The 11,959-nt window shown below is 44.7% G+C and overlaps 1 long non-coding RNA gene across 1 annotated transcript; it reads right to left on the bottom strand.

Annotated features, from left to right (window-relative positions):
- Nucleotides 1-5,874: 5,874 nt before the first annotated feature.
- On the bottom strand, nucleotides 5,875-7,163 carry LOC148590458 (uncharacterized). The gene is made up of 3 exons (XR_015914304.1): nucleotides 7,148-7,163; nucleotides 6,036-6,108; nucleotides 5,875-5,915 (listed from the first exon to the last, which is right to left on the bottom strand). It is a non-coding gene; the product is annotated as an uncharacterized LOC148590458 (long non-coding RNA).
- Between the last annotated feature and the right edge of the window lie 4,796 nt (nucleotides 7,164-11,959).

Genomic DNA, 11,959 nt, shown 5'->3' with positions numbered 1-11,959 from the left:
GTTATCTAATTTGTTATTTGGTGCCTCACATCTGACTTCACCTGTAAAAAAAAAAGAAGATAGAAGATGGTGGAAATCTTTCTAGTTTAGGAATTTATGCAGTCAATACATACTGCATTCTCAGCTGTTCCCCAAATGTTTCTGAAGTTCACCTCCTGGATCATCAGGCCCATCCTTTAGCCTATATTTACTTATGTTTTGGGATACTGCTCTTCCCATTTTCTTTCATAAACAAATGGGCCACAAAGGATTTGTATTTATCCTACTCTGAACATAGCAATTTTGTACTGGTAGAGTCCAACACAAAGTTTACAATCCTTATATGTGGGTGAGAAGAAATGTTGAACCAGCAACATATACTTAATCCTTCGACAGCAAGTTCATAATGGTAGGATGTCACTGGATAATTTTAGATAACAATTGCTGACCTCACATAATTCTTATTCCATTTTCTTTGATGGAAATGAGAAAATTGATGCCTGAAGGTTGCAAGAGAGTAATTAAAGTGAGGTAGGTGTCTTTGCTCACTATTTTCTAATTTCAACTCTTTCATATCATTAGTCCCACTGACACCTGAGAAAAGAAGCTGGCACCTTTGGTTCTGCAGCTGATGCTGTATGAAAGACTATTTCTATTTCCACTTTTCATATTTATTTCTTATAATAAAATGTGTTCACACAATACTGTCAACACAGATATTACAGCATAAAAATATTATTAAAATCAATACTTACAACAACATCTAATGATTTAAAGAGCTCAAGTTCTTTCCAGTATTGGAAAGAACTGGAAAATACAGTTTATTGAAAGGAATTCCAACAGCTTATTCTATTCTGTTTATGAACACATGTAAGATATTTTGATCACAGATTGAAAATATCTACATAAGGACTAGCATTTGTCTAGGATACGATTCTTCCAGCTCGTCTCAGAGAATACATATCAAGCTCAAAAGATTGGAAGTGAAATCTAGAGAAAACCAGAAAAAATACATAAGCTTTCATGGCAGTATTTTCATTGCAGCAAATTTAAAAACAAGAACAGATGTTCTTTTTGCAGCCATACTCTAGTGCAGGCTAATTACAAGACTAGACAAATGATGCAAAAATAGGAAATTCTAAGACACATGTGGCATCAGAGCTTATACTAACAACTATGGTGATCTTATGTGAGGTGGATTAGGAACTGGCTGGATGGCAGGGCCCAGAGAGTGGTGATCAGCGGTGCAGAGTCTAGTTGGAGGCCTGTAGCTAGCGGGGTCCCCCAGGGGTCAGTCCTTGGTCCAGTCCTGTTCAATTTATTCATCAATGACCTGGATGAAGGCACAGAGTGCTCCCTCAGCAAGTTTGCTGATGACACCAAACTGGGAGGAGTAGCCGATACCCCAGAGGGCTGCGCTGCCATCCAAAGGGACCTGGACAGACTGGACAACTGGGCGGTGAAAAACCTCATGCAATTCAACAAGGCCAAGTGCAAGGTCCTGCACCTGGGGAGGAATAACCCCAGACACCAGTACAGGCTGGGGACCGACCTTCTGGAGAGCAGCTCTGCGGAGAAAGACCTGGGTGTCATGGTGGATGACAAGTTGACCATGAGGCAGCAGTGTGCCCTCGTGGCCAAGAAGGCCAATGGGATCCTGTGGTGCGTTAAGAAGAGCGTCTCCAGCAGGTCGAGGGAGGTGATCCTGCCCCTCTACTCAGCTCTAGTGAGGCCGCATCTGGAGTATTGTGTCCAGTTCTGGGCTCCACAGTACAAGAGGGATGTGGAGCTGCTGGAGAGAGTCCAGCGCAGGGCCACGAGGATGATCAGGGGCCTGGAACATCTGCCCTATGAGGAGAGGCTGAGGGAGCTGGGCCTGTTCAGCCTGGAGAAGAGAAGGCTGAGAGGGGATCTAATCAGTGTATATAAATACCTCAAGGGAGGGAGTGCAGAGGACGGTGATGGTCTCTTTTCAGTGGTGTCCACTGATAGGACTAGAGGAAATGGCCGGAAACTGAAGCACCAAAAATTCCATAGGAACTTAAGGAAAAATTTCTTAACAGTGAGGGTGACAGAGCCCTGGAACAGGCTGCCCAGAGAGGTTGTGGAGTCTCCTTCTCTGGAGATCTTCAAAACCCGCTTGGATGCAGTCCTGTGCCACGTGCTTTAGGTGACCCTGCGTATGCAGGCGGGTTGGACTAGATGATCTCTAGAGGTCCCTTCCAACCCTAAGCATTCTATGATTCTATGATTCTATGTTTTATCATCTATTTAATCCAAAAATAATTATCCCAAATTCTCAAAAAATCTAGGGCAACCAGGCCTACCTCACTATAACCCTTACAACACTTGAAAAGCACAGAGAAAACAGAGGTTTTGCAGTGTAACCTGAAAGAGAACAGAATGAAACTTTGTTAAACCAAAACTGGGGCATGACTCAGCCACTGAAGATCCCTCCCCAGGAATATTGTGCCTCTCCTCATGCTAACTCTGTGACAGTGCTTGTCTAAGCAGTTTGCATGTTAACATCCAGAGCTGTTTTCCAGTTAAGTGGGTGGATCCACATTACTGATAAGCTGAGAGTGAAATCAGGAGGGATTCCTTCAAGTCAAACTGGTCAGCAAAAAATGAGATGTTGTAGACATTCATCCAATACATCTACACTGACTCTGGTAATTCTGCAACTGAAGATATCTCAGCAAGGTACCCCCTGTCTCCTTCTACCATTATGAGTAAGAAGGTATCTGAATGTTTCACCCAAATGCATTCAATACTGAAAAAGCCTATATGCATTCAGTGATAGCTAACTATAAAGTTTTGCTTCTTTTCTCATATCCCAGATCCCCAAATCAAATAAAGCGTATATTTTTACAGGCATCTCCCTTATCCGAACCATCACAATGCCAACAAACATAACTGACATTAAGCATTCCATCCAGTGCCTTTATTAGCTGCTCAAACCTTTCCTCTCTTCCTGTCCTAAGAAGTAATTAAATGAAGAGTTGCATAAATATTTAAATACTTCTTCATAGCTTAGCAAGGGAAATGCAAGGTTAGGTCTGATTCCAGGCTCTCTTCTCAGTATTCTTCCAAATATAAATCATCCTGGGAACTATTTTATTCATTTTAAGTATTGCAAAGAACCACTTTTATTTACAACATGACTAAGATGGAGATTTAAAGAGTAAATAAATGTTAGATATGAAAAGTTTTAATTTTCCAGAATATTTTAAAACATTTCAGGCCAGTCAGCCTCACCTCCATTGCTGGAAAAGTCATGGAGCAGCTCATCCTGGCTGTTGTCTACAAACATGTGAAGGATAAGAAGGTGCTCAGGAGTAGTCAGCATGGATTCACCAAGGGGAAATCATGCTTGACTAACCTGATAGCCTTCTATGATGGAAGGACCAGCTGGATAGACGAGGGGAGAGCGGTGGATGTCGTCTATCTCGACTTCACCAAGGCTTTTGACACCGTCCCTCACAACATCCTCCTGGGCAAGCTCCAGAAGTGTGGGATAGATGAGTGGACACTGAGGTGGATTAGGAATTGGCTGGATGGCAGAGCCCAGAGGGTGATCAGTGGTGCCGAGTCTAGTTGGAGGCCTGTAGCTAGCAGTGTCCCCCAGGGGTCAGTCCTCGGTACAGTCCTGTTCAATTTATTCATCAATGACCTGGATGAAGGCACAGAGTGCTCCCTCAGCAAGTTTGCTGATGACACCAAACTGGGAGGAGTAGCCGATACCCCAGAGGGCTGCGCTGCCATCCAGGGGGACCTGGACAGACTGGACAACTGGGCGGTGAAAAACCTCATGAAATTCAACAAGGCCAAGTGCAAGGTCCTGCACCTGGGGAGGAATAACCCCAGACACCAGTACAGGCTGGGGACCGACCTTCTGGACAGCAGCTCTGCAGAGAGGGACCTGGGTGTCATGGTGGATGACAAGTTGACCATGAGGCAGCAGTGTGCCCCCATGGCCAAGAAGGCCAATGGGATCCTGGGGTGCGTTAAGAAGAGCGTCTCCAGCAGGTCAAGGGAGGTGATCCTGCCCCTCTACTCAGCCCTGGTGAGGCCACATCTGGAGTATTGTGTCCAGTTCTGGGCCCCACAGTATAAGAGGGATGTGGAGCTGCCGGAGAGAGTCCAGCACAGGGCCACGAGGATGATCAGGGGCCTGGAACATCTGCCCTATGAGGAGAGGCTGAGGGAGCTGGGCCTGTTCAGCCTGGAGAAGAGAAGGCTGAGAGGGGACCTGATCAGTGTCTATAAGTACCTCAAGGGAGGCAGTGAGGAGGATGGTGCTGGCCTCTTTCCCCTGGTGGCCACTGACAGAACTAGAGGTAATGGCCACAAACTGAAGCACCAAAAGTTCCACATGAACTTAAGGAAAAATTTCTTAACAGTGAGGGTGACAGAGCCCTGGAACAGGCTGCCCAGAGAGGTTGTGGAGTCTCCTTCTCTGGAGATCTTCAAAACCCGCTTGGACGCAGTCCTGTGCCACGTGCTCTAGGTGACCCTGCGTGTGCAGGGGGGTTGGACTAGATGATCTCTAGAGGTCCCTTCCAACCCTAAGCATTCTATGATTCTATGATCTGAGCATATAGGAGAGCTCTGGGTCTTCTGCATGATACTCTGGCCCTAAAAAGTACTGAAGCCCTGGAACTAGTTAGCTGCAGAGTGAGTTGAAAATGAGGGTCCTGCAATGTCAAAGCAGCACTTCATGTGGTCAGGCCCTTGTAGAAGTATTCCCCAGCACCTGCATGAGCCAAAGCTATAGGGTCATTTTCAGCAGAAAATGGAAGGAGAAAGTCCAAATTGCTCTCTGTAGGGGCTGTCTGGAGAGACTGGTCTCTCCTGTCTTGCTTGGTCCTTCAAACAAAGCCAAAGTCCACAATTGAGAATGGCTCCAGGCAATACAAAAAAGGTATGCAAACCGCATCATAGATGAGGTCATCTCCAGTTTATTCCCCCTAATATGAATTAGTTTTAGCCCTCTGACTTGTGGGCAGTGGCCAGTTGTGGCCTGCAGAAAGCAAAGTTTGGATGCCTTTGCCGTGTGCATGGGTATAGCAGATTGTACAACAGCTGTTGTACAGCCAAATTAGTGGAGCTATTCATTGTGATTATTTCACTTAAATAATTTGGCTAAGAGAAAAGACTAAGACAGACATAAAAACTAGAAGGCTTCTGCCAGTGACTTCATATATTTCAGGAACAAATTTAAACTAACTCTGAGTGCCAGAGGAACTAAAAATCAGAGGGTACAAAGCCTCTCCTCATACAACATATGACCTGCAAGAGTGAAGAGTATCCACCAGAAGACATAATTTTCCAAAACACTTACCTGAAGATTATTCTAAGTATTGAGAAGCTATTGCTACAAAATCCATTGTAGGTAACAAGGTGCATTTTAATTTAATCCTGCATCCCACATCAGATAGTTGCTTGACTGAATAAATGATGGATCTGAATGCAATTTTTCCATGAAGTATGTTGGAACTAAGCAATTGTGCTTCCATCTAGTGATAAACCCACATAAAAGGAAAGTTGAAATGACTTTCAACCATTTGGCAAATAATAAAATTATGGGGCAGGCAAATGCCCAATAGGCAATGACCATATTTAGATGGTTTTCAGTGCAGAAAGGATGAAGGAGAAAACAGCAGGCAAATACAACTAATCTTCGCTAGCCATGTGCAAGCCTGGTCATTGACCTGGCAGGATACATGGTGACAGCTTTTGCGATTTATCTCTGAACTTGGCACTGGAGACACAGAGAAAGCTTGCCTTTGTGGCATCGTCACCACACAAGATAAGGCCTTGTGTGGGCAGCAGTGATTGTGCCCAAGGGCCAGGCTCACTTACCCATCCAGTTCAGCTGTCTCAATATATGTCAGGCTGTGTGGCTCACTGCTCGACAGTAGCAGTAGATCGGCCTGAATACAACCAAACAGATGTGGCATGAGCTACGACAGTTGGAGAGCAACGGCACCATTTGTGAATGAGAAAAGTAAAAGAGGATAATTGGGCACATGACGGAGAGAAACTGTACTCACCATCACAAAGTTGTTGTTTTCTAGTTTTATTATATCCCCCACTTGGATATTCATCCATTTTTCATCTTTCAACCTGCAAGAAAACTTCTTTTAATAAGCACATCAAGTACCTACAATGGCAATGTAGGCCAGTGCCTACGATGGCCTTTGCGGTGCTAATCAAGATGCCCAGTTAAATGGCAAGTGTCAACTCAACCATATCACAGAATATTAGCAAATTTGTATTTCAATATAAGTGTTCAGTAGACACAGTAACTAATACACAGTAAACTAAGAGACTGGCTTACTTAGCTGAAAACACAAGTAGTATGTTCCTATTCTTCAGTGGAAACTGGAAAGTTATATTTTTAATTGTTCAAGCATCTGTTGGAGTTTAAACAATATACTTCCATCTATAGCACAGAAAAAAATATCAGTCACCAGGGACTTCACGGCTGTCAACATCTGTGTCTTATGGACACTTGGACTCCATGGACTTGCAAGTACAGAGCACATCTGTCTGCCACGAAAGTCAAAGATTCGAGTTTTTGGTTTTTTTCTGAAGGAAAAAACAGGGCTAGCAATACAATGCCTAAGACATATAGATGAAATGTTTTCAATACCTCTAAGGCAGAAGCATTTCATGCATAAGTAGACACACTCAAAGTATTAAAATATGCATGGAACAGTGACTCATTTTTTTTTCATCTAAAAGCACTTGTTGATTATGTCTAGCTCTGCTTGGCTCAGAAATAAACACAAATGGACCTGCTTGGCATCTCTAGGGTAAAGAGTAAAATAATATAATACTCTCAAGGCATCAACTATTTAAAAAGATATATATAATGGAAAAATAAATATTTTACTTTTTTTCTTTGCAGGGGCACAGCTGTAATGTCTACACCGATTGTGATACTGTCTTTTGGACACGTTAATCAGATAGAGTAATCCAGGATGCCACTGAGCACTGTGAAAAAAACATGGTGAAAGAAGATTCCATTTTATATTGCTTAGTGCTCTTTGGGAAGTTAGTGCTTTGGAGAATCTTTTGGACGCACAAAATAATAGCAATAAAAAGCTCTTCCCAGTGGTAAATATTCAGTTGAAATGACAGCAGAAGAGACAAGACTTACATGCCATTGATCAGCACTTGGACGGAGCAGTTGTTGACATGGTTGTCACTTTTGTGTCGATTCTGAAAAGTTGATCAGCATATCAAAAAACATTTCCAGGAAATCAAGCATACAACAACTTTAGGCAGTGCATTAACATTTTATGTTTCACCCAACTGGCATAAATGACAATGACACTATAGGCATGAATGCAATGACAGAATAAAGGCGTAGCTGAATCTCAGTTGAGATGATGTTTAGCTAGTAGGAAATGGCTTAACTGGACTGCAGATAGGAAGGTGACATGGGGATTGCTCTTAGAGGGAGGAAGGAGGGTGTATCTTGTATGTCACTTAGCACAGTCCTGACTCCAGTGAGGTTGGTCCTCCCCATCACAGTTTTGTGGACTAAGAATCCAGATAAATCCATTCCTCTGATATGGAAGAAAGTGGCCACAGGTGTTCTGGTATTGTTTCCTGGGAGAGCTCCTCACCATCCCTGACCACTTATACTCCACAATAATGTCTGTCTGCCTACATACAAAATGGCACTGAGTCCCCACAGATCAAGCTAAGGTATCAAATGTATTAAAAAACAACCAAACAAAAGCAAACAAAAAACAAACAAACAAAACAAAAAAAAACAAACAAAATCAAGTACTAAACTCAGCTTTGGCCTAATATTACTCAGTGAAGTCAATGGAAATTTTACTGTTGACTTTGATGGGAGCAAATTTCAAGCAAGACTAGGCAAGTCTGAAAAATCACATACAGGTCGTACATATAATTTCTACCAAATGTGCTTTTCTAGCAGGATGTTCCCCACACATATAATGCATAGGACCTAGATGGCAGAGAATGAGTTTCCAAAGTGGAAGCCTAAGAATAGACTCCTGTGCATGTACTCAGGTATTTCTATCACATTTTCAGACAGGCTAACCAGTTTCAGAGAAAATCAATGGAGCTGCTGGGCTGCAATTTGGAATTTCAGCAATTGGAAAATTCTGGCTCATTTTTAGGTAAGGAAGTATATAGGTTTGGAAATCTTATCTCAGACCCCCATCTTGGCCACAGACCAATTCTCCAACTCTGTGCCACTGGCTGTGTTTGTTTTCAGCAGTTTGCTTTAGTCATAGGCCTGAAGAATATTGGGTAAACTCCAAAGCACAGGACAGTAATCTTACGAAATCGTCGATGGCATCCTTGACACCTGATACAGCCAGCACCAGCACTAGGGGCACCACTGTTGTAAACCAGGACAATGAGGAAACCTGAGGAATCAGCTGCAGGGGAGAGGAAAAAAAAAAAAAAAAGAGAGAGAGAGAGAGATCTGGGTTGAGAAGTTTCCTGTCAGTTTGGTAAAAAGAAGGAAATAAAACACTGTATTCTGGGGAAGCTATAGACCATATTTTTCTATGATATTTGAGTATAGAATAAAGACAGAAATGCTGTCCTGTCACTTACATTTCACCCCACAAAGTGGAAGAACCAGAGACATGATACTTGGCTTACAAGCCAAGCTCTAATTCAGGACATAAAAAAATGAGCTTTCAGGAAATGCAATGGATTGCTCTCCCTTGCTGTTTGTACCACTAGAATTACAAATTCCCCAGTGGATTTTTCCTGGAGACACTGACATCACAGAATCATAGAATCATAGAATGCTTAAGGTTGGAAGGGACCTCTAGAGATCATCTAGTCCAACCCCCCTGCACACGCAGGGTCACCTAGAGCACGTGGCACAGGACTGCATCCAAGCGGGTTTTGAAGATCTCCAGAGAAGGAGACTCCACAACCTCTCTGGGCAGTCTGTTCCAGTGCTCTGTCACCCTCACTGTTAAAAAAAATTTCCTTAAATTCCTGTGGAACTTTTGGTGCTTCAGTTTATGGCCATTACCTCTAGTTCTGTCGGTGGCCACCAGGGGAAAGAGGCCAGCACCATCCTCCTCACTGCCTCCCTTGAGGTACTTATAGACACTGATCAGGTCCCCTTTCAACCTTCTCTTCTCCAGGCTGAACAGGCCCAGCTCCCTCAGCCTCTCCTCGTAGGACAGATGTTCCAGGCCCCTGATCATCCTTGTGGCCCTGCGCTGGACTCTCTCCAGCAGCTCCACATCCCTCTTATACTGTGGAGCCCAGAACTGGACACAATACTCCAGATGTGGCCTCACCAGGGCTGAGTAGAGGGGCAGGATCACCTCCCTCGACCTGCTGGAGACGCTCTTCTTAATGCACCCCAGGATCCCATTGGCCTTCTTGGCCACGAGGGCACACTGCTGCCTCATGGTCAACTTGTCGTCCACCATGACACCCAGGTCCCTCTCTGCAGAGCTGCTCTCCAGAAGGTCGGTCCCCAGCCTGTACTGGTGTCTGGAGTTATTCCTCTCCAGGTGCAGAACCTTGCACTTGGCCTTGTTGAATTGTTTAATAGCTTGAAATACTCTAAATTTGACAAACAGCTAGAGTGTAGTACAACGCAGGAACAAGGCTGCCACCTTAGATCAAAATACGTTTTTTACTATAAACTACTTTCTTGCAAAATATACATGTGGGATGAAATTTCCCAATTTTGGGCTATGTAAATAAGCAAAGAAGATAGATTGTGTATAGTTTGCTCTAGTCTAAAATTTTGCCTACACATTTTGGAGCTAAGAGAGAAAAAGATGGTTTGGAAAAGGCTGTTTTGCAAACTTGTTTGCACTGAAATTATCAAATTTAAAATATGATACTATCATATGTTAAAAATTGAACCATTTTTTTGATAACGTGTATTCCAATATGACTCAGAAATTACAAAGTGTACAGCTTTTATCCATATTCTAGCAAAGTTCAAAAGGGCTGAAATACTGATATCAATTTCTCCGATATGCTCAGCTTTCAGAAACAGTAGTATTACCACCAGCACTGGGCAAAGTGCAACTGTGCCATTGTGAGCCACAGGATTCAAGAGTGTTGCCACAGTTAGACACTCTCCATATTAGAGACCTTGCTCTCCCTACCGAGCAGAGAGCAATATTCAGCTCTAGGCAAATTAGGTGCAACTGTCAGCCTTCCTGATGTTAACCCCTTCCTTTCCAGGGAAAATTTGTTCTTCTTCAGATGTAGACACAAAGGGGTAGTAGGACATGTAGAGGGATGGCTAGAGAGCCGCGTACATGGCTGCCCAGCAGGCCTGCTCAATTCCAGCCTTCAGGTTTCAGTGAAAGAACAAAGGGAGTGCTAACTAGGAGATAAGAAAGTAGACCAAGGTCAGAGGGAATAAAAGAGCTGTTGAACTAAAAGGATGAGCTAAACAAGTAAGGGGGGCTGTAAGGGTCTGAGTTAGATCATTGTCTACCAATTAGGAGCCTGTGTAATTACATCACTAATTGTTAAGAATCATATAAATGTACTGCATGAAAAGCTAATAAACGAAGTCAGTTCCAGCTTCTATGAAGTTGATGTCTGGCATTCCTGACCCGCTCCAAGCTGCAACAAGTGGCGCCCGAACAGGGACAAGATTCCGAACAGGGACAAGATTCCGAACAGGGACCTGGCGCAACGGTGCGGGATTCCGGAGGACGACATACGGGTGCAGCCGAGTGATCCGACCAAGACGGGGACCGGAGCGGGTAAGCCGGCCGTGATTGCGCACACGGAGAAGACGGCGTTGGGGGGCAAGAAGCTGGGGCCCGTGACGGAAAGACGTCGTCAGGGAAGGGCTAGAAGCAGAGACCCCGGTGTACGTACAAAATGGAGCGAGAAGCTGCTGTACAATTGCTGCGGGACTTATTAGCAAAGAGGGAGGCAGCAGTGAGCATGAAGAAGCTGTATGAGCTGTATAAATGGGCTAGAGACAAGGGACACTTGCAAAGACCCAAGCTGAAGCGAGGGGGTTCTGAGCCCCACCATCGCCCAAAGGACATCACAGGTCCACCGCCGGATCGTGAGCCTCCCGAAGCTGCGAGCAGTGTACCTGTAAGGGCCTTTGCAAGCACTTCAGGACCGGGACCGCCACGCCACTGAAAACCGCTGGTGTCTGGAGATCCATTGCCAACCCCCCCGCCCGCATCCTCATGTGTGCCTGTGGCGCCTGCACTGTCTGTGCCCCCACTCCCGGACCACCCCAACGTGCCTAAGAACGGCCCGGCTGGGTCCAGGACTTGTTAGATCACCTTGAAAAAAAGGAGAAGGGGGGCCGGGGAAGAGAAGGCGAATGAGATCAAGGAGACTTATGTTGCTGAGGGCTTGACAACAGCCAGGAGGGAGGTGCAGGGGGATTTGATCTGTCTTTTAAAGTGGGGGTTGAAGAATTGTAATGCTTTAAGTGAGGACAGAAACCGTTATTAGGGCTATTGTTTCTATTTGCTATGTTCATCTCTATTATGTGTTGTATCCTTTGTATATTGATGCCGACACGAGGTATGGTTGAAAGGTGGAAATTTGTATGATCTGTAGAGGCATAAAACTATTGTACAAAACAGAATCCAAGACCTTGAGAAAGAAGATGTTTGCCTGCCCAGTCTGAGTGATAAGGAGCATGGAGGCGGCTGCCCAGCCAGGCTCAGAGCCGACCTCCTCCAAAAGCAGCTGAAGGCGGCTGCTCGACCGGGCTTGCAGCCAAGTTAACTGCAAACATCCTCTAAACTAGTTTGAAGGTCAAACACCCGAGAGGGAGGAGATGAGAAAGGCAAGACCCTCAGACTGACGGTTGCGACCACTTACTGGTATGCGCACCTGCACGACCAGGAGGGAAGGTTATGTGACTGAAGGTGGAGTTTGTCCACCCGCCCCGGTCTGCCTGCTGGCACGTACTGGCCCTACGTGACAGGATGCACCGGGCTTAAACAGATAA

This window comes from Tinamus guttatus, unplaced genomic scaffold (genome assembly GCF_059628265.1).
Source record: "Tinamus guttatus ecotype Peru unplaced genomic scaffold, ASM5962826v1 Tinamus_guttatus_pri_ptg001327l, whole genome shotgun sequence".
Classification (NCBI taxonomy): domain Eukaryota; kingdom Metazoa; phylum Chordata; class Aves; order Tinamiformes; family Tinamidae; genus Tinamus; species Tinamus guttatus.
Note: the sequence above shows the minus strand (reverse complement) of the source record. Positions and strands in the feature narration are given on the sequence as shown.